Here is a 21,925-nt window from a genome sequence, read left to right as displayed (position 1 = left end):
AGGTAATGGGAAAAGTTTTGGTATTCCTCTTATGCTACGAATTTTGCGGCACTTAAACCATGTTTGTTTACCTCCTTTGGGTTTCTTGTTACATGTAGGAGAGTCATCCATCCTTATCTAGAACGTTTTCACTATCTAATCGTTGTTTGTAATCCTGTAGTGAAGTGGACGAGGAAATTTTCTTAATTCACACATACTTTTTTGCATCAGGGTGTTAATGTCATAATTAAATTAATAATTATGTTGACGTTAAGAAGTAGCTCAATGGGATCATCGAACGTTTCGGCATCATTTACTCCTCAGTTTTTTAGCCTCGTTGCTGGATCATGCATTGACATCCTCATGTGCATAAGAAAATATGGACCTGAAAATACATAATTTTTTTTTCAATCTTTTTAATTAGATCTTCGATAAAGGCAACAAATCTATGTTTCATATATCAAAAGTGATAATGCATTTCTATCCTTACTAATGAATACATTTGGCCAATAAAATAATGAAGTAACTGCTTACACCTTCGGTATTTTAAGTGTCCTTCAGCTATAATTTCATTTTTGCTTGATCAATACATGTAATTATTGTAAAATTAATTAAAGAAAACCTACTATCATTTTTGCAATAGTATAAATGGAAGTGAGGTAGTGGTTATGCTTTGGCGTATCCATGTCAGTAGTAGTTACATGTACCATAAAAAATATATACTTGAAATAAAATAATATTGAATTATTTAGCGAGAACTTTTTACGTGGATTAACTAACAAAAAATCATAGAAGATAGTGTAGGGCGGGTTCATCAAGTTTCGGGCATATACATTGGATCGGACAACTTAGGTTCAAAATCTATCCCTAGGGGCCCGTTTCACAAAGCATGATTTTAACTAAGTTACATGTATATTTTGTGAAAAAAAAAATTCTTAAGTCTTTTACTTATCCGTTTCACTATTCAAGTCTTGTCTTAGGAAATTCCTAAGCTATATCTTCACTTTAAGACAGGTAAATCGATGTCTTATCAAACTTAACATGACGACTGTTTATGTTCTTCTGAAATGAATTATACGCAAATCAAAGCACATTAAAGTGGAACAAAAATAACAATGCTGTTAAATTGGAGATTTTTTCGAAGCTATATTTATACCTTATATCCCAACCGTCTTCGTATGTCACAAAATTTGCAAAAAACGTGAAAATTTTGTAACTTCTTGTATTATCGTCAGCCATTTTCTACGATTTAAAAAAAACTAGGCAGTAGCATTCAAATTTGAATATAATTGTTGCGAAAAAGCGACTATTTGATTATCGCAAAAATGACCAGATATACATTATTGTCATGATTATCCCCCAGCACAAATTTCAACAATAAACAATCGTTATGAAGTTCAAGTTGGCGTCTGCATAAATAATATTATTTCTTTTCTAGTCCAGCTAATCTTAATTATTTCAATTTAAGTTTGTGACTTAAGTTAATATTAAGAAGTATCTAAATCAATGTTCAACTTGAATTTAGATGAAATAATGAGATAATGCGCAGTGTGTATCTCGGCTGATCTGGGTAAGGCACTTAAAATAACATGAATAAGAATAAGATACTAGACACGATCTCGTTGCGAGCAACGAGGAGGTCTTCCGTCTGATTTTTAGAAGAGGAAATGACTTTGCCTTTTATCTTCATCAACGAAACATATCAGGAAATGCAGATGTGATCTAAAAGAGCAATGGATGAAGGATTATACACCCCGTTGGATCCCCAATTTAGGGACCAGCCACATTTTATTTTATATCAAATAAGAGGTCTTTTGATTTCGATACATTTTGTGTAAACCGTTCTTGATTTATCTGGAAGAGATTGTGGGAACTGATAACAAACAAGTTTTGGTTGCAGATTGTTAATCACATTTTTTAGCGTATTTTGTTCAATATTGCTCCTTAAAATTGCTTTTTTTTAATTTTGGGACGTTGATGATAAGTTCGGACTTTTGACCCCTTAAAATCCCTTATTACATAACATAGGAGTAAACAATTTTCATGTATAGGTACATAACATTTCGATTAACATAATTGCTGCCGTAATGTATTACAAAATATTTCACAATTAAAGGTTATGATTAAAAGACTTTGGAACTCTATCGGCTCCTAATTTGAATAGCCAGCCCCTTTTTCGTGATATAAAAAGAAAGCTCTTGTCATTTTAAACACATTTTGTTCAACAAGTATGTAAAAATTATGTACCGTTCTCAAGATGTCTGGAAGAGATCGTTTTAAGGGCCAACCCTATAACTCCTTTTCGGGACCGGATAACAAAACAATTATGGTTGCAAATTGTTAACGACATTATTTGGATATTTGGTACATGTATGTATTTTTTCTCTTTTGTATCACACGCTTTTCAGAGGCGGTCTCTGCATGATGTAAGATATCACGACGTAATTGTATACTTCCCAGAATTCTGTAAACTTCCTGTCCATATAACACGTAGAGTCATTATACTGTTGTGTAAGCTTCTCTGTAGAGAGTTCGTCTGTATGACTGGTAGCCATGGTAACACATTTCTTGTTGTTAAATAGGAGCTTCATTGTGAAAATTAAATCATTTTCTGTTACATTTTTCATCAGACATCTTGACAAGGGGGTCGTTTTAAATGTTATACTGTTGCTTAGTAACAGTTACCATGAACTGTTTCTATTAAGAAAGAGGATTTTCTATTCGTGTCCTCTTTTTTTCAGTGCAAAATGAAAAATGAACGCAATGCAATAACAGAAATGAACATAAATTTTATTCATTTTTGTTGTTGAACACAACATAAATTGGTGAACCCACCATCTTTTTCACACAAAAGCACATTTTACAGTACCTTTAAACCTTCATATTCCACAATAACAGTCAAAATATTGGTGACTCCACCAACTTATTTCATCGAATATCTCACTTATAAATAAACTTGGTGGGTCCACCAATGATAAAATATTGGCGGTTCTATTTTTTTAAACAGCATCAAATATCTCATTCACACAGTGCCCTGGTGGTTCCACCAAAATTCAATTGTGAATTTGTCCGCATACAGTTTTGTATATCACTCAAAGATTTGGTGAACCCACCAACAAAGCAATGAGAGCAACACATGTTATCAAACATTTCAGTTTTAAAGAAAGCTTAATTGGTGATTCCACCTAAATACAAACTTTCATTATCCAAATATTTGGTGGATCCACCAAAATGAATTAAACAAACAAATATAGAGTACAAAATTGGTGCATTCACCAAAAGTTTCTAAACATTCATCGATGGCACTCAATAAACAAAAACACCGCAACACATGTCAGTTTATATACAAAACAAGAAAGTTGGTGAAGCCACCAAAAAGATTGACAAAATTCAAACTACCCCTACTTGGTGGATCCACCACAGATCAAGTTATACGAATTATTAAAAAACAGATTACAAAGTTGGTGGATTCACCAAAGAAACCCCCTGCCGGTAACAATTAGTTTATTGCTGCTATTGAATACATAATTGGTGGGCCCACCAATATGAATGCTATGTTCAGTTTACATAAAAGATCAGAAAGTTGGTGAATCCACCAGAAAGATCAACATATCATCATAACTCATAATTGCCTTTTGCCATCAAAAAAAGAGAAAGACGTGTAGAACGAAATTTCAAAGAATATTGAAATATCATGAAGTATTTTTGAATTACAGTAGTGAAACATTTTATTACTTGCTTTAAACAAAGGGTTTACTTGTAACTTTTTCATCATCCATGATCACGTTTTGTATTGTGTCTGCACGTATTTTCTCTTTTTCATGAAGAGTTGACTATTTAGAAAACATTTGACATATTTCCTTCCTGTGCGAAAAAAATGTCTCTATCTATTCACAGCATTGTTTCTTACTGTTCTTATACAGCTTAGTTTTTTTCACAGATGATTTGTAGTAATCAATATGACAACTTATTGACCATTTCAAATCAGTCAAGTGGATTAAACTTCTTTCTTCAAAAATGCCGTTAAAGGTAATGGGAAAAGTTTTGGTATTCCTCTTATGCTACGAATTTTGCGGCACTTAAACCATGTTTGTTTACCTCCTTTGGGTTTCTTGTTACATGTAGGAGAGTCATCCATCCTTATCTAGAACGTTTTCACTATCTAATCGTTGTTTGTAATCCTGTAGTGAAGTGGACGAGGAAATTTTCTTAATTCACACATACTTTTTTGCATCAGGGTGTTAATGTCATAATTAAATTAATAATTATGTTGACGTTAAGAAGTAGCTCAATGGGATCATCGAACGTTTCGGCATCATTTACTCCTCAGTTTTTTAGCCTCGTTGCTGGATCATGCATTGACATCCTCATGTGCATAAGAAAATATGGACCTGAAAATACATAATTTTTTTTTCAATCTTTTTAATTAGATCTTCGATAAAGGCAACAAATCTATGTTTCATATATCAAAAGTGATAATGCATTTCTATCCTTACTAATGAATACATTTGGCCAATAAAATAATGAAGTAACTGCTTACACCTTCGGTATTTTAAGTGTCCTTCAGCTATAATTTCATTTTTGCTTGATCAATACATGTAATTATTGTAAAATTAATTAAAGAAAACCTACTATCATTTTTGCAATAGTATAAATGGAAGTGAGGTAGTGGTTATGCTTTGGCGTATCCATGTCAGTAGTAGTTACATGTACCATAAAAAATATATACTTGAAATAAAATAATATTGAATTATTTAGCGAGAACTTTTTACGTGGATTAACTAACAAAAAATCATAGAAGATAGTGTAGGGCGGGTTCATCAAGTTTCGGGCATATACATTGGATCGGACAACTTAGGTTCAAAATCTATCCCTAGGGGCCCGTTTCACAAAGCATGATTTTAACTAAGTTACATGTATATTTTGTGAAAAAAAAAATTCTTAAGTCTTTTACTTATCCGTTTCACTATTCAAGTCTTGTCTTAGGAAATTCCTAAGCTATATCTTCACTTTAAGACAGGTAAATCGATGTCTTATCAAACTTAACATGACGACTGTTTATGTTCTTCTGAAATGAATTATACGCAAATCAAAGCACATTAAAGTGGAACAAAAATAACAAGTTACACGCATCATCAAAACCTTTTTCACTTTACTAGTACTTCTAAACTAAAACTTTAGAAGTAAAAATATACATTATATATATCGTCTATTAATTTCTCTGGTTTAGATTTCATATAGTTTTCATATAGATTTTTTTCCATGTAAATTGAAAATTTGATACAAAATATCAGTACATGTATATGTTTTTAGACATTACACTATTTACACTCAATGTACGCATTTTTTTTCTAGGTGAATAAGGGAATGCATTTTTATATTCACTTATAAAGTTTACAATCGTGTCATATTGAAAAGAATTTATAAATGATCGGTACTTATTTAGAATTAACAATATGATATGAAAGTGATTTACAATGTATCTTAATTAAGATAATTCACTTGTGCTACGCTAAGAAAGTTTTGTGAAACAGCTATTATAAACCTCAGTAAATTCCTAAGTTATAAATTAGGCATACCTAAGTTCTATCTAATGAATCATCTTTCGAAATCTTTGTGAAACGGGCACCAGGAGTGTGGGGGATTTTTTCTTCTTCTCGAAAACAGTCTTTTATCTGATACATTCAATTTGGGATGGTGATAAAACTCAATAGTGACATTTAATCTAAAGAACAAAATCTAGAAGAGATACGTCCCACTAATCATCCCCTTTCCCTTCTGTAATCAATGTCCTAATGCATGTACAGCTGTATTTATGCGATTATGGGTTCATATTCAATACAACAGATATCGCAAAAACGGTAATATTTCCAGGTGCATCATTAAACTGCATATTGAACAGTGGAAAGCCGGAAAAGTTTGTATTTTTTCCCGTCAGATGCAACAAAAAAAATCTAAGCAACATACATGTACATCAACTGAATACAATTATATATGATCAATTTCAGTTTAAGTTTTTAAGCATTGTCAACTCCTCAGAATATCACACTAGTTGCTACTTCATTTCATTTTTAAACCATAAGTCAAGGAAAAAAACTAAGGAAAGATTCGGACACAGTATAACGTACAAAAAAATCTTGATGAACACACAAAGCCCCTTAATGTTTATCATCTAGTATATCAAATACGTATCATTTGTTAAACAGGATTTTATTTTACTACTTCCATCCCATAATTTACATGTTAACTGCCTGTGAATTCATTTTACTATTTATAAAAGAAGTTGTTGCGAATTGAATAAGTAAGATATTTTGGGTAAATCAATAAAATCTGAATTTCAATTCAGCTGCGGTCAATTTGGATACAGATGACTTTAATAATCAGAATACATAGAGACTGTCAAGAATATTTTTTTCCTTAACTAACGCAAATCAGCAGAAACCTAATTAATATAGTTCAAACAGATTCTTTATCAGTTGTTATCAATTTTTCGATGAAAATCAAATCTTGAATAGGACACAATTTTATAATGTAAAAACTTTTACAAACAGTTGATGCATTAATTTAAAATTTAAAATTTAGCGTTTAACTTTATACATCAAAATGTCGCAAAGTTTGATTCATAAAAAGCAATTTGAAATGAAATTTCATTGTTTTGTGTACACGTCATATTTATTTTTTGTTATAAAAAAACTAAGCTGGGGAAACAACGTTTTTATTTACATGAGGCCACACGACCTAAACGATCATATGAATAACTTTAGCCATGCTGTTAAATTGGAGATTTTTTCGAAGCTATATTTATACCTTATATCCCAACCGTCTTCGTATGTCACAAAATTTGCAAAAAACGTGAAAATTTTGTAACTTCTTGTATTATCGTCAGCCATTTTCTACGATTTAAAAAAAACTAGGCAGTAGCATTCAAATTTGAATATAATTGTTGCGAAAAAGCGACTATTTGATTATCGCAAAAATGACCAGATATACATTATTGTCATGATTATCCCCCAGCACAAATTTCAACAATAAACAATCGTTATGAAGTTCAAGTTGGCGTCTGCATAAATAATATTATTTCTTTTCTAGTCCAGCTAATCTTAATTATTTCAATTTAAGTTTGTGACTTAAGTTAATATTAAGAAGTATCTAAATCAATGTTCAACTTGAATTTAGATGAAATAATGAGATAATGCGCAGTGTGTATCTCGGCTGATCTGGGTAAGGCACTTAAAATAACATGAATAAGAATAAGATACTAGACACGATCTCGTTGCGAGCAACGAGGAGGTCTTCCGTCTGATTTTTAGAAGAGGAAATGACTTTGCCTTTTATCTTCATCAACGAAACATATCAGGAAATGCAGATGTGATCTAAAAGAGCAATGGATGAAGGATTATACACCCCGTTGGATCCCCAATTTAGGGACCAGCCACATTTTATTTTATATCAAATAAGAGGTCTTTTGATTTCGATACATTTTGTGTAAACCGTTCTTGATTTATCTGGAAGAGATTGTGGGAACTGATAACAAACAAGTTTTGGTTGCAGATTGTTAATCACATTTTTTAGCGTATTTTGTTCAATATTGCTCCTTAAAATTGCTTTTTTTTAATTTTGGGACGTTGATGATAAGTTCGGACTTTTGACCCCTTAAAATCCCTTATTACATAACATAGGAGTAAACAATTTTCATGTATAGGTACATAACATTTCGATTAACATAATTGCTGCCGTAATGTATTACAAAATATTTCACAATTAAAGGTTATGATTAAAAGACTTTGGAACTCTATCGGCTCCTAATTTGAATAGCCAGCCCCTTTTTCGTGATATAAAAAGAAAGCTCTTGTCATTTTAAACACATTTTGTTCAACAAGTATGTAAAAATTATGTACCGTTCTCAAGATGTCTGGAAGAGATCGTTTTAAGGGCCAACCCTATAACTCCTTTTCGGGACCGGATAACAAAACAATTATGGTTGCAAATTGTTAACGACATTATTTGGAGCATCTTTTGTTCAACATTCCTTTTCAAAACTTCTCTCCATTTTCAGATATATAAGATCAAAATTTCGGACTGCTGGCCCCTTAAAATCCCTAAATACGTAACAAAGGAGTAAACATCTGTCATGTATAGGTACATGACGTTACGATGAACATAATTGCTTCTATAAAGTATAACAAAATATTTCACATTAAAAAGATATTATTAAAATACTTTAGAGCCATTTCGGCCCTTAATTTAAAGGGCCAGCCCATTTTCCCGAATGTCAAATGAAAGATCTTGACTTTTTGAAGTTTTTTTGTTCTATAAGTTTTAACAAAATACTTTTGAGAAAAAAGATATTCAAAGAAAACCACAAAAAAATCATGACACTTTTTATCTCAATTTTTAAGCGCAGACGAGCCTCGGTGTTTTTCGTCACAGAACAATGAAAATGCTTCTGTCATATCCACAAACATAGGTCTACAAAGCCTGAAAATTTGAATCAAATATCTGTTTTCGTTTAGGAGAAAAACACCGGACAAGCCGACCCTCTAAAAATCGTAAAAACGTCAATATCTCTAAAACGGAAATGACGTCATAAATGTAAAAAATTTCCAATAAGGTTCAGATCAATATCTGTTAGTTCTGAAAGTTTCATTAAAATCAGCCAAGCCGTTCCCGAGAACTCGCGTGCACTAAAATGCGTAAGAAAAAAAAAGAATAATAACTAGAGCAAAGCTCGTTGCAAAGCAACGAGTGGGTTTTCCGCTAATGTCGAAAGTAATGCTAGAAGTACCTCTAAAAAGCAGTGTTCTTAATCTAATGACAAAAGTAACTTAGGTACAAAAAAGATTTTAAAAATCGAATGATTCTTGGTATGACTTAACAAAATCCGAATGGTTTTAAGTACGACTTAACAAATTTGACTTCATTTTAGGTAAAAGTTAACTTTACCTGGAACTACCATCTAATTTCTTAACCCAGAATGCAAAATTAAAATGTCCGTAAAAAATCAATTTTGTTTAAAACATAATTCTGAGCAACATTTCCTCTACACTGCTTTTCAAAGGGTTGACCTTTCGTACTATGTGCTTGTTGCATCATCAATTGTCAGAAACTTATCGATGTATAGTTTACTTAATTTTATTATTCCTCTGTGAATATTTTTATTTAAAATTACTATTGATGGTGAACATTTCAAAGGGCCCCGCTGATGTTATTTTAGAGAATTTTGCTTTGACCTTGACCTATAACTTGAAATTTTTCCAGCTGGCATTTAGCTGTTTCATTGCCCCTAACATATAGGCATTTTTGTTGAATCTGACCAAGATTAAGCATATCCGGGAAATAATCTACTGTCTAAAACTAATTTTATTAAGATCTGCTATGACCTTCACATTGACATGGTTCAAGGTCACTGCACGCCATTAACCAATAAGCTCTGTTTAGGCAAAATATTAGCCAATTAGGGGCTAAAAGGAGAGTATATATATGCTCTTAAAATATGGATTTTTGTGTGATCTGATATGACCTTGACACTTGATCTACAAATATCATTCGAGGTCATTGCATATCCTTTGATCAAAGGCATCATGTGGGTGAAGTATGAGCCTGATTGGAGCAAAGGGAGAGAAGATGTACTCCAGACAAGGATTTTTTAAATATAATTCTGCTATGACCTTCACAGTTTACCTTGAAAATAGGTTCAAGGTCACTACACACCCTTTACTCAAAAGCTCTGCTTATGTGAAGTCTGAGCCCTATAGGGGTTAGTAGAAAGTATATATGCTCTGAAAAAAGGATTTTTGCATGATCCGATATGATATTTCACCCTTTACCTAGAAATTTCATGCAAGGTCACTGCACATCGATTAACGATAGAGACAGTCTGTGAGTATTAGCCAGATTGGACCAAAGAGAGAGAAGATATGCCCCAGACAAGGATGTTATATATGTAATTCTACTATGACCTTAACCTTATACCTAACAACATGGTTCAAAGTCACAGCACATCCTTAACCCAAAGGAACCCTGTGGATGAGGTATGAGCCAGATTGGGCCAAGGGGAGAGAAGCTATGCTCCGGTCAAGCGATCTCGGATGGACAGACGGACAAACTGATCACTAGAAGCCCACACAAACTTGCTTTCTATCTAATTTGAAATAGTATCCATGCTATCTGCCCATGGTGAATAGTCATCAAAACCATTCATCAGCAGAATTTGATTTCCCTCCTTTTTAAACTCGGAACACCTCTGACCTAATTAGATCACCGCATTAAATACAAAGTTTGATAACTCTAATTTGTTTATCATCAAGAAATTCTGCATCGCTGACAAATAAAGTTTTTTTCGGTACAATAATATACCAATTAACTGACTATCTGGACAATAGCAAGTTTATTGTCCCACCCCTCAGCAACTATTTCCCTTGGCTTTGCCTCATGAAATAGTTGCTGTCTTGGGGGACAATAAACTTGCTATTGTCCTCATACCCAGTACATACTAAATAGGCATATAATATCCCATCCACCTCCATTTCATGTTATATAACCTCCAGTTTGTAACCTTCAATTTCACTGTGTAAAGGCAACACAACAGTCAAAGCCGCAAGTTTCACAATTTATTACTGCTTCTCATGTACTTAAAATTAGGGGCCTTAATATTGCTTAGGCCTAAAAAAAAAAAGTTGTGGGTTTCGGGTAACCCGACCTAACCTACAAAAATGGCCCGATCCTACCATTTTTAGATGCCTGATTTTATCTGACTGTGAATTTCATCTTATTTCCAATAAAAAATACGTTTTTAAATATGAAACAAACAAACATTCTTAGGATTCAGGCCAAAAAAAAATAGATAAAATAAAAAAAAATCCCCACCTACCTAACCTAATTTTTTCATCAGTGTTACCCTAAACACACTATTTTTTTTTTAGGCCTTTCCAATTCCAACAAGAGACATCCCATTAACTATTGATAAACATTAAAATTCATTTCATGAATCTACGCAACACTGGTAAATCTTCAAGTACAGTCACTATCAATTTTACAAAAATATTGACGGTTCTTTATCCGAAACTATTCCTTGTACATGTACCTTTAACTGCAATTAGTACACTAACATTTTATGAAAAGACGGTTTGTCTTAGAATAAGAAAGCTAATGCAATTCTGAGAAAAAGAATACTACATATTGCAAATTCCATTGAGGTTTAATAAAAATATGGCCATTTAAGTGAACCCCCCATTTCCAATTTCCATTAATAAACACAGATTTACAGGGTTCTCCATAGTAAAACATCTTTACCTGACCTTTTAGAGGTCAATTGTTGTTCAACCACCTTTGAAAAGAAACCTTATTCAATACAACATGCATCTACATTATATAATCATGATAAAAGCTTCACATCACTTAGAAATATCCTTACATGTATACCCCCCCCCCCCCCCCATCTTTTGATTTTCATAAAAAGTCATGGTTAAAAATGTTTAACCTAATTTTATGAAACTTATGGCAATTTCCTTGAGTCATTTCTCACACATATTTGAAAACAATCATCAATGATTCTAAAATTTGATCCTAATTATTTGTTTATTTTATGATTTACACCATTTTAATTAACAAATAGACAGCTGTCCTGCTTGTGATTTCTTGTTTTCATGAAAAAAGTAAGCTAACAATCATATTTAGTGAATATCTAATCTATTTTGATTTCTAGTCTCCTTCTAACCATGCTAAAATAGTAAGATACAACCTACAAGTTAGACATCTGCCTTAAATTAAAATAAACTTCAAACACCCAGGTAGCTGGAGACAGAGTTGATTTCCATGAAAAATGTTCAAATTTGACATGTTTTTCTACTTTTTTTCTGCATATATACCTTAGAAAGGTAGAAATAGGTTGTTTCTTGTTCATTTCAAAAGTAATTATCATAGCAGATGTTATTTCAAAGTCAAATGTACATTTACATATCCTACATGTAATCTTAATGCAGACAATTAAATAGAGGGGAGGGGGGGGGATTTTTCAATTATGTAAACACATCTAAATATCTTTATGAAATAAAAAATAAAGGAAACATAATTGCATACTTTTATTGAAAAACAAATTTTCACAGCAATTATGAATTTCTTTAAACAGCCTTAATTTTGTTTTCATAATTTCTTATCAAACACAAACCACAACATGGCATGATGCTTTCTTCAAGTTCCATTATTGTTCATGCATTATCGGATTTAATTTGAATTACCGGTAAATAGTCTGTAGAACACAAGGAATATGCATGTGGATAGAGGTGACAGGTTAATCTCAGGAGCTGACCCACAAGAATCAACAGGTACCGGTAAAAGCCATGTGGTAACAAGAGGCTGTTTTGAGCTGAAATAAAAAAAAAAAAATAATTAGCTCAAAGTACATGTATTTCCTTCTGGTATACCATGTTTTATCAATTCTACCGGTTTTTATTTTTGCAAATAAATTTGGCGAGGGTTTTGGTTTCTTTTCTTTTAAATTACATTTTTTAAAAACAATACTATGTGTAATAAGCATAAAACATGTATGAGTAAACTTAATGAAGAATTTTTAATAGATTATTTTTCACAGAATGTGTTACATTACATGTATGTCAATCTTTATAAAAGTAGCGTATATTTCGTGCGCCATAAATTGCAAGTTTTTTGTAAATATCATTTACTTGCATGATAGGTATATATGGTCTAACCAAAATTTTCTTCATAAAGCTACAGCTGTATGTACCACATAATCATATGTTTTGTCACAAGTATACATTTTTAAAAAATACCCAAATTCCAACAGTTGAAAGTAACTCGATGAATTTTTCATTCTCTGATAAGTTCATTGTGTTTTGTGCGTGCATATATTATAAGTCTGCTGCAACAGCAGCCAATCAGCAGTAAGCTGAATCCACTAATAAGAAAGTTTGTGGTTTAGGAGCGGGTAAAATTGTTTATGCATAATGTAGCTGACACTGACTTGAATAGATCTGATATATATGTACAAGATGGGAGAAATAATGACAGAACAGACTGGGATTCGAACCTTGCCCTCTGAATCTCTAGTCAAGTGCTCTACCAACTGAGCTACATGTATCTGGCACCGGTATTCAAACCAGTCTGACCATCACATCCCCCCCCCCTTAAATGATCTTCACCCTCAAAGATCACCCCTGGCTCTTCCCCTGGCAGGAGTTAACCTGTCAGTTCCAGGGGTTGGTTACAACACCAATATTGTATGGGGATGGAACGATCCACCGATGCACCGGTGCATCACGGTATTTATTTTGACGATATTTGGATTGTTACATTTACCATTAATACATTACGATACCTATGTGGACTTTGTTTTATTTTCCAAAAATATCTGAGCTTCATATATCGGCTATTTTTTAGTCTGCGCGCCTAATATGAAAGTACAAAGATGGCGGAAAACCTCGTAAAGTTGTCAAACCTGTAGGAAGCTAAATCTGGAGTGTGGACAACTTTTGGATTACTTGTTAATGAAAAAGTAGTGTATATGAGACTTAAATAATTTGTAAATTGTGCAACGCTCATTTTAAATATATCAAAATAACTTTGGACATGCGGTAATACATCGACAGATTGAATAAATTTTTAACCCTTATTCACGTTTTCATTTAGTTGCAATGTATCGTGATATGTATCGTATCGCATCTCATGTATAGTGATATGTACCGAATCGGCTAAGTACAGAAACGTCCAAGCCTTAATATTGTAACAGGATGGGAGAAATAATGAAGGACCAAACCAGGAATTAAACCTGGGCCCCCTGAATCTCTAGTCAGGTGCTCTACCAACTGAACACTGGTATTTAAACCGGTCTGACCGTCACATATATAAAAAGTTATTTTAAACAATGGTGTTCAATAAAAAATAACACTTGCAACCTTCAGTTTTTGTCTGTAATTAATCAATATTGGCATGCGATCAGTTATCGTTGAGTACTATTTTTCATCAGTGCATTGTTACGTCATTTTATCAACACATAAAATTATATACGAAAATATGATGTAACATTGCACCAGCGAGAAATGGTCCTCGACAAGAACTGCTGGCATGCCAGTACTGCCAGTAGTCAGATTAAAAAAAGAGAATATAAATGAAAAATTACATTTTAAACATTAACAAGGACAATTCAAGTACACATCAAAACTGCTAAACAAGAAAAATTATGTGAACTGGTAGAGTGGTACGCATAGTTCTAACTTGTAAACTACATGTACAAGTACATGTACCGGGTACCCGTTGGTCTGCTAAACCTCTCTAATGATACATTGATCGGCATCATAAAAATATTAAAGACTTTTTAGTCATGTTTTAACTCTGAAGTCTGAAGTATACAATTTTATTTACTTGATGTTACATGTATGTCTACAGGGTATTTATGTCTACATTTGGAGTCTTCCGCACAAGAATATGATCAATGACATATGTTTCTAATTAGACCCTGCTTTGAATTTTGAGTTGAAAATTCACAATCTGATTTTTTTTTAAATAGATAAATTCGGTCATCCTTTCCAGTCACCAATGAACCTCGAGCAAGTCTAAACATCCAGTAAACAATGTAAAAAGTACACGTTAGTAAACAAACACCCACACCATAACAAAACATCTAACTCTGTAATTCTTATAAAATTCTTAACCCAGCAGATGTTAAATCATCAAGATATATTTGTAAATTCATACGCGATGGACATATCATAAGAAAATCTATGTACAGTACCAACTACATGTATATTTGTATACTGTATGTATGACTTTCGCCACATGTGGATTTTGTCAATAAATTGAATTGTAATTTACACAAAATTCTGGTAAAAAGGAGAAAAAAACAAGTGAAAGGTACAACATTTGGGATTCAATTCTGTTAAAAGGATTTATATTGTCTGGACTAGAAAAATAACATACATCAGTGACAGTGTGCACGTACTTACATGTACATCTATAGACTAAATGTTAACCAGTTAACATGCTGACATTTTAAAAACTATAGACAAGAAACTTTAAAAGGAATAAAAAGCCTCACCTTCTTCAGTAACATCCAAATAGATCACACACTTTAATGTCCATCTTTTCCCCTTTATTACTCGTAGCTTATCAACGGCTGATCAATGGAAACATACACATCCGTCGACATGGTCGACAGAAGTGTGGCTGTCAGAATTTCCTCGTAAACGATTCACACGAGAATATATCACTCATCACTCCTTATACAAATATGTAGTATTGTTCCCTGTGCATGTTCATATGTTTCACAGTAACTTGAAAATGCATGTGTACACCGAAAAATGCACAACTTATCTTCTGCATTACGCTCTCTCTTTTCTACAATGCCGTTCGTTACTGTTTACATTCACGGGTCCGCGACAAACATTGCAAACATTTGTTCTGCGTGGCCGATTAGAACGTGTTAAATAAGTAGTTGAATTCATAAATGATATAGCCTAGATGAAAAAAAAAATGAAATTGAATCACAACAATTTATCTAAGACGCAACACAATGTAATGCAGTAAATGCCTGGGCCTTAAAACGGCATTTGTTCGCTTGTGTGTCTATGTAGACAAATTAACTCGTTCATGTACGATTCACACATATTTGTTTTATGAAATTTGAAAAAAATAGGGCACAGAACTTTTTAAATTTGACACCAAATGACATTATCTAATATATTAACAATAACTGAATTAATTTTTTTTCATAAAATGATAACGATTTTTGCTATCAGAAAAATACGTGTATGAGCTGCTGACCCCTAATTATAGGGGCCAGCCCTTTTTTCTTAATTTTAAATGAAAGCTCTCGTTATTCTAAACAACTTTTGCTCTATATGTATTAACAAAATATTTTTAGTTTAAAGGTTATTATACAAAGAACAACAAAATTTCAGACCCCCCAAAACCTTATACTTTACCGGCAAATAGCTTAAAAACTAAAAAACATTTTGCCAAACTTTTCATGCCAGCAAAACTATAAAATGTTACCAACAATTCTGCTAAATTTCATGCAACTATCTTTTGTAGTTCCCGAGATCAACTCTGGACAAAAGACCCCCCAATTTTCAATTAAAGGGCAATTACTCATAACCGGAAGTGAATTTTAAAAATTTGAAAAAAACGTCTCGAGATATTAACATTGTCTACATACCCTGAAAGTTTCATAACAATCAGACAACAAATGTACGAGAAATGGCCTACACAAAATTTGCGGATAAAAAAAAAAAATAATAACTAGAGCAAAGCTCGTTGCAAAGCAACGAGTGGGTCTTCCGTTAATGTCGGAAGTAAAGCCGACAGTTCCTGTAAGAAGCAGAGCTCTTAAACCAACAACAAGAGTAACTAAAATAAAAATATGAAAAAATCGAATTATTCCTGGTACGACTTAACAAAATCCGAATGATTTTAAGTACGAATTAACAAGAACCTTTCTGATTTCAAGAAGGACTTGACCAAAAAAAAAAATCCGAATGTGTTCAAGTACGACTTAACAATTATTTTTGGTACGAATTAATTTTACTTTAAACATTATGCTATTTTTTAAACCAAGGACGCGGAATCAAAATTTCCGGAAAAATCAATTTTTAAACCCCGATATCTCTGTAATGCATCGTCCGATTTTCAAACGGATTTCAGATTTGAATTCACCATGGCAAGTTCTATAAGACTGGTGTATTGTCTTATTTTGTTCAAAAAAATGAAAATTTCCAAAAATTGGAACTGCTTCCGGTTTTGAGCAAAATTGATGAACAAAATTTTAAACCCCCCAGTACATTATAGAATTGATACATCTATCATCAGTTAAATATTTCAAAGCGATATCTTTAAAGTTTACGGAGATTTCTTCCGGACAAAATCACTTTTTTTAAATTTAAAAATAGCCGCCAAATTTGAACGGAAGTGACGTAAATGCTGAAACTTTAACATCTTTTAGGCACGGTAACTTTACAAATGCTCTGAAAATTTCATTGAAATCGGATGAAAACTTTTTGAGATATAAAGCCGAGAAGGAGTCAGAAAAAAAAATAAAAAATAAAACTAGAGCAAAGCTCGTTGCAAAGCAACGAGTGGGTCTTCCGTTAATGTCGGAAGTAAAGCTGGAAGTTCCTGTAAGAAGCAGAGCTCTAAAACCAATAACAAGAGTAACTAAAATAAAAAGATGAAAAAATCGAATTATTCCTGGTACGACTTAACAAAATCCGAATGATTTTGAGTACGAATTAACAAAACCTTTCCGATTTCAAGAACGACTTTATTAAAAAAAATCCGAATGTGTTCAAGTACGACTTAACAATTATTTTTGGTACGAGTTAATTTTACTTTGAACATTACACTATTTTTTAAACCAAGGACGCGGAATCAAAATTTCCGGAAAAATCAATTTTTAAACCCCGATATCTCTGTAATGCGTCGTTCGATTTTCAAACGGATTTCAGATTTGAATTCACCATGGCAAGTTCTATAAGACTGTAGTATTGTCTTATTTTGTTCAAAAAAATGAAAATTTCCAAAAATTGGAACTGCTTCCGGTTTTGAGCAAAATTGATGAAGAAATTTTTAAACCCCCCAGTACATTATAGAATTGATACATCTATCATCAGTAAAAATTTCAAAGCGATATCTTTAAAGTTAAGGGAGATTTCTTCCGGACAAAATCACTTTTTTTAAATTTAAAAATGGCCGCCAAATTTGAACGGAAGTGACGTAAATGCTGAAACTTTATCATCTTTGAGGCACGGTAACTTTACAAAAGCTCTGAAAATTTCATTGAAATCGGATGAAAACTTTTTGAGATATAAAGCCAAGAAGGAGTCAGAAAAAAAATAAAAAATAAAATAATAATAACTAGAGCAAAGCTCGTTGCAAAGCAACGAGTGGGTCTTCCGTTAATGTCGGAAGTAAAGCCGGAAGTTCTTGTAAGAAGCAGAGCTCTTAAACCAACAACAAGAGTAACTAAAATTAAAAGATGAAAAAATCGAATTATTCCTGGTACGACTTAACAAAATATAAATGATTTTAAGTACGAATTAACAAAAACCTTTCTGATTTCAAGAACGACTTGACCAAAAAAATCCGAATGTGTTCAAGTACGACTTAACAATTATTTTTGGTACGAATTAATTTTACTTTGAACATTACGCTATTTTTTAAACCAAGGACGCGGAATCAAAATTTCCGGAAAAATCAATTTTTAAACCCTGATATCTCTGTGATGCATCGTCCGATTTTCAAACGGATTTCGGATTTGAATTCACCATGGTAAGTTTAATAAGACTGATGTATTGTCTTATTTTGTTCAAAAAAATGAAAATTTCCAAATATTGGAACTGCTTCCGGTTTTGAGCAAAATTGATGAACAAAATTTTAAACCCCCCAGTACATTATAGAATTGATACATCTATCATCAGTAAATATTTCAAAGCAATATCTTTAAAGTTTACGGAGATTTCTTCCGGACAAAATCACTTTTTTTAAATTTAAAAATGGCCGCCAAATTTGAACGGAAGTGACGTTAATGCTGAAACTTTAACATCTTTTAGGCACGGTAACTTTACAAAAGCTCTGAAAATTTCATTGAAATCGGATGAAAACTTTTTGAGATATATAGCCGAGAAGGAGTCAGAAAAAAAATAAAAAATAAAATAATAATAAAAAGAAACCGAAGAAAAACAAGAGGGTCTTCCGTTGGAAACGGAAGACCCTAAAAAGAAACCGAAGAAAAACAAGAGGGTCTTCCGTTGGAAACGGAAGACCCTAATAATAATAAAAAGAAACCGAAGAAAAACAAGAGGGTCTTCCGTTGGAAACGGAAGACCCTAATAAGAAACAGTAGAATAACAGAAGGGTTTTCCGTTGAAAAACGGAAAACCCTAATAAGGGAAACAGAAACAAAGCAATAACAAGAAGGTCTTCCGTTGGAAACGGAAGACCTTAAAAAGTCCGATATTTGTTTGGATGACAAAAATTAACTTCTCATTTCGACAGATTATTAATTTAGTTAATAGACCAGTAGTTATTTTAGGGATTTTTTTACTTACTTACTATAAGGACATTGTATACTACAAGTTCTAAAATATTTCTTTTATTGCAACTTTCATATAATTGGACATATGTTTTTTCATTTATTTGATTTTCAACAGGGATTTGCCTTGTATATTTGGTATTTTTACAGACAAAAAAATGAATATCGCTGCTCACAAAACTTGATCTGTATGATGCATACAAAATCAGTACTCTGTTTTGCATCAGAGCTCTGGGAGATTGTAAATTCATGTTGTTCAATTCTAAATGTCATTAATACTTCAAGTGACCTTGAATTACTTAACATGTGATCATTATCTGTCATACATTATTGTAGAATATGGGATCCTCAGTGACGTTGAGTTTTATTCATAAATGCAGTTTTTTGTATATAAACTTTACATAAATAACATTTTTCTGTATGGCAATACTATTTAAATGATAGAGAACAGTGGTCATACGTAAATAGAAAGAGCTATGTTCACTTAATCCATACAACGGTTTTGCCTTTATCCCAACTTCATGTTGTACATGTTTATATAAACAAGACACTTAATTTGTGGGGGACGGGGGAGGGCATTTTAAAGTTTGATTCGAGATCCATGTTTTATGAATCAAAATATGAAAAACAAATTTTGCAAATAATATTTGCAATTCATTTCTTTCATAAATATAGACAAAGCAATCTACCGTAAAAGACACCAACATCAAAACATGTGTTATAATCCTAGAGGCAAATATATCATTATAAATACCGGTATGCATCACATTAAACTAAATGTGTGCTCTTTTCGAATTTGCGAAAATGTTCTGAATTTTCATGTAGCCTGTACTAAACGGTTTTTTAGTTTATGAAAATCAAACCGTTCTACATGTACTTGTGTTTCTTTGACAGACCTTTGAAGACTACGACGAATTTATCTAGCTCGAAGTTCGGTAGCTTCATGTCCGAATATTGATGCAATATTGTGATTTTTTTAAAGGAAGACTATAAACATAATCATTACTATATAAAAGGATATATTTTATAAACGTTTAGTGTATGACAACCTACCCTCCGGTAATGCTTTTGAATGGATCCTTTCAGCCAGTAGATTCATTAACAGGCGCTTGAATAAGATTGTGACATCTGATTCAAACGTAGGATTATGATCTCAGCAACTTCCGAGTCTGAGCGTGTAGCCTTTTACGTGGTGTTCGAGAAAATCACGGCACATAACAGAGGAGGCTTTGTAAGAGTCTTCTAAACGGAAAAAAGGAACATTATAATAATTTGGCAGTGATTTTGATCCATCTCATAACATGGTCAATGGAGACGTATTTGACAAATCGCCGAGAGAAATGCCGAGATTACCACCAATGTTATTGAGATATTTTTCCTAAAAATGCACTGCATGAAATAGAAATTCCAAATTTAACTATAGAGTGATTTGCCAACAGGCATGATAGGTTTTCGAAGCCTTCCGATGTTCTGACACAATCGGATTGTTCTCGGCATGACCCGCTATCCAAAAGAGAAACTTCAAAAGTAATCTTCACAATCGTCTGTTCCTTGACCCATATTTTCAGCGTCCACATCGTTAGTATAAATGGAATTCTTTAGATTATGTTCTTATTGGTTCGAAAAAAAGGAAATTATGCGTGACGTAAAATTTGTACTCAAAGTAGTCTTTATTTTATTTATTTTTCTCTTTATTTATATTTTAACTTCAAAAATTAAAAAACGTACCTTTGACTTATGATTTTTCTCCTCTTCATCCATGGTTTACATGCAGTAATCAAATACGTTGTTTGCATCCTCGAAATGCAAAGCTTGTAAACATCTGACACAATTCTATAGCGCGGACCGACATGTTTATGCTAATACAAAAACGACACAGCATGGCTCCACGGCAACCGTTCTACACTAATTAGGCCGCACCTTAGACCACTCAGTCTAGATTTATTTCCCAATGAACAACAGACGTGTCTTCTTTCGATATGTAACAGGCTTTACGATCTATCAAAGTCTCTCTCTCTCTCTCTCTCTCTCTCTCTCTCTCTCTCTCTCTCTCTCTCTCTCTCTCTCTCTCTCTCTCATTTTATTCATGTGTTTTGGTAAACGGAAGAGATGTTACTTTATGTCACACACTTTTATATCAGAGAGAGAGAGAGAGAGAGAGAGAGAGAGAGAGAGAGAGAGAGAGACGGACAGGTACATTTACATGTAGGCAAACAAACGGACAAATAGACACTGTTTGTAATTTGTAAGCATACAGCCATAAGATAAGTCATGACATTTGACTCTCGGGTTTGTAAAACTTTGCAACGCTAACAGGGTTGTTCACATAATATTTCTTATAAATATCAAAAACTAACTCACAATGTTATACGAGGATTGTCCCAAAATTGCGTAGATAAGTAGCGTTATTCACTCAATAAAGAAAATAAAAAATGAAAAGTTAAAATCAGCATAAAGAAATGAATATCGTGACGAAAAGTACTTTTCAAATTAAATAATAAAGAAATTAAAAAGAGGATAAAACTTGTTCATGTTCATTTTTTTCACCCATAAAAAATTGTTTCATTTCGTAGTAAAATGGCGACGTCAGCGTTTGAGGCGACGAAAAAATATCAACTTTTGTAATGATCTTTTATCAGATCTTAAGGCAATATAAAAGTATATAAAATTTACATAATTGCTTAGAAATGAAATTTGTGATCAAATAGTCAACAACAAAGAAAGTTGTCATACGAGTAAGATGACATAATGTGGAAAAAAAACCTCCAGCGATGGACAGACGTTATACAATAATAATTGATGACTTATACGTATATAATTGATCTGAATTATAAGCCTAATAATTTTAAGGATGTAATCTCTCTCTCTCTCTCTCTCTCTCTCTCTCTCTCTCTCTCTCTCTCTCTC

General features: G+C 32.7%; 1 long non-coding RNA gene across 1 annotated transcript; it reads right to left on the bottom strand.

The window, feature by feature from the left end:
• Positions 1–2,752: 2,752 nt before the first annotated feature.
• LOC128171939 (uncharacterized) lies at positions 2,753–20,988 on the bottom strand. Its single transcript, XR_008242166.1, has 3 exons — positions 20,747–20,988; positions 20,072–20,260; positions 2,753–4,370 (listed from the first exon to the last, which is right to left on the bottom strand). It is a non-coding gene; the product is annotated as an uncharacterized LOC128171939 (long non-coding RNA).
• Positions 20,989–21,925: the final 937 nt, after the last annotated feature.

This window comes from Crassostrea angulata, chromosome 2 (genome assembly GCF_025612915.1).
Source record: "Crassostrea angulata isolate pt1a10 chromosome 2, ASM2561291v2, whole genome shotgun sequence".
Classification (NCBI taxonomy): domain Eukaryota; kingdom Metazoa; phylum Mollusca; class Bivalvia; order Ostreida; family Ostreidae; genus Magallana; species Magallana angulata.
This window is presented reverse-complemented; position numbering and strand designations above follow the sequence as displayed.